The following is a 2,111-nucleotide window of genomic DNA, read 5'->3' on the forward strand; positions in this document are numbered from 1 at the left end:
CAGCCAACAGAGGCAGAGTGGGGAGTGGATCCGGGGTGGTACGTATACAGTTTCCCCAGAGCTTTCGCTGGGACCTCTGTCAACAAAATTCACCTTTCTCCTGCTGGAGTTAGGTCACCCTGGGAAAGGGATATTGAATCAGGTAACGGGTCAACTATAGATAAGAATGCCAGACATTAGAGGAGAGGCTGGAAAGACTTGAGGAGGCAATGCCAGTGAAGAGTAAAAAAAAAATGGAAACTGCCAGGGGACAGCCAGACACAAATGACTCTCAGCAGAGCTGAGAGCGGCCTTTGATGACATCATTGAAGCCCTTCCCAAAGCCACACACTCCCCAGTTGTGCAGGCTGAGACACTCAACAAAGACACTCAACAAAGAGTCCACAATTACCCTTCCTTGTGCCAGTCCCTGTTACATACAAAGGGGAAGACCAAGGTGGTTATAAGCAAAATTACTTTTTTTTAACTGAAAATGGGGGGGGGGGGTGCCTGGAGAGATATTTCAGCAGTTAAGAGCCCTGGCTGCTCCTCTAGAGGTCCCGAGTTCAATTCCCAACGTGACCTATAATGTGATCTGATGCCCCCTTCTGGCATGCAGGTGTACATGCAGATAGAACACTCAAGATAGATAGATAGATAGATAGATAGATAGATAGATAGATAGATAGACAGACAGATAGACAGACAGATATTGTTTAAAAAAACTGACGAGAACAAGCAATATGACCCAGAAGGTCAAGACACTTGCAGCCCAATTATTAATTTGCCTTTTTATTCACTGGTATCATGGCGAGTTTTAAAGAGTAAGATATTCATTGCATGGCTTTCCCTTACAGGTTTTTAACTATAGGGCTGAACTGTTTCCTAAGTAAAACCTAATTAAAAATGAGGAGATAACACAGCCAAACATGTATTAGAGCGCTGTTGGAGAACATGGTGACTATAATAATTAATAATATGGGAGGGTTGTTTGCTTAGTTTTTGTCTTGTTGTTGTTTTTTTTTTTTTTTTTTTTTTGAGGATGAATCTCATGTAGGCCAGGCTGGTCTTATCTTGAATTTCTGATCCTCTCGCCTCTGCCTCCAAAGTTGTGAAATTACAGGAGTGTGCCACCACAGCCCACTTAATAACACTGTATTTTATAACCAAAACTCACTGAGAGATTTTAAATGTTAACAATAAAAGTATCTAAGATAACTGATATATTAAGTAGCTGGATTTAGTCATTCCTCCTGTATACATATAACCAAGAAATCGTGTTGTGTGTCATAATTACGTACAATCTTTCTCTGTCAAGTTAAAAACATGACGAAGGGAACCTAATAGAGCCAGTCTGCCACCAGGACCCTTTACCCACCTTACTCAGAGGACTCTGTTTTGGCCTCTGCTGCTGAAAGGTTAGACAGTGTCAGTGACCATCATCATGTAACCTTTGGTGAGGAGAAGCCCGTATCATTGAGAAACAGTTACCAGCATTAGCCATGTTGGCAAGATACAACATGACACATTGCTTACCTTCTTGGACATGGTCTTTTTATCTTCATGATGACTCAGTTAACTAGAATGTCAAGACATAGAATTGTTGTATTGGTGCTATTGACATGGTAGGTTTCGTTGTGGTGTTTCACAGGTGCACGTGGCCTACTCCGCTGCTGTTTAACCCCTCACTGCCCCCTTACCTGCACTTGTCCTGCTACTCCTAAATGGTTCTTCTTTGTTCTTTCATAGCCTTTATAGGTTTTATTGTTGTTTTCTTCCCTTCTGAGATTATTCATTAGACTTAAGGGAGCATATTGTTTCTCTTATGATCCCGAATGGCAATTCTTCCAGGCTGAGCTTTTCCTTTTTGTGTTGGAGTGCAGGTTAGTTTTCATCAGCTTCACACAAGCTAGTCACCTGGGAAGCGAGAACTTCACTGGAAACTGTCTCCATCAGAGTGGCTTGTGGGTATGTCTGTGGGGCATTGTCTTACTTGATAGTTGATGGGGGAGGGCCCAGCCCACTGTGAGTGGTGCCACAGCTGGATACGTGGCCCTGGGCTATCTAAGAACGCATGCTAAGCAAGCCATGAGGAGCAAGCCAATAAGCCTCTGCTTACTGCATGGCCTCTG

This window comes from Meriones unguiculatus, chromosome 9 (assembly GCF_030254825.1).
Source record: "Meriones unguiculatus strain TT.TT164.6M chromosome 9, Bangor_MerUng_6.1, whole genome shotgun sequence".
In the NCBI taxonomy this organism is placed as follows: Eukaryota; Metazoa; Chordata; class Mammalia; order Rodentia; family Muridae; genus Meriones; species Meriones unguiculatus.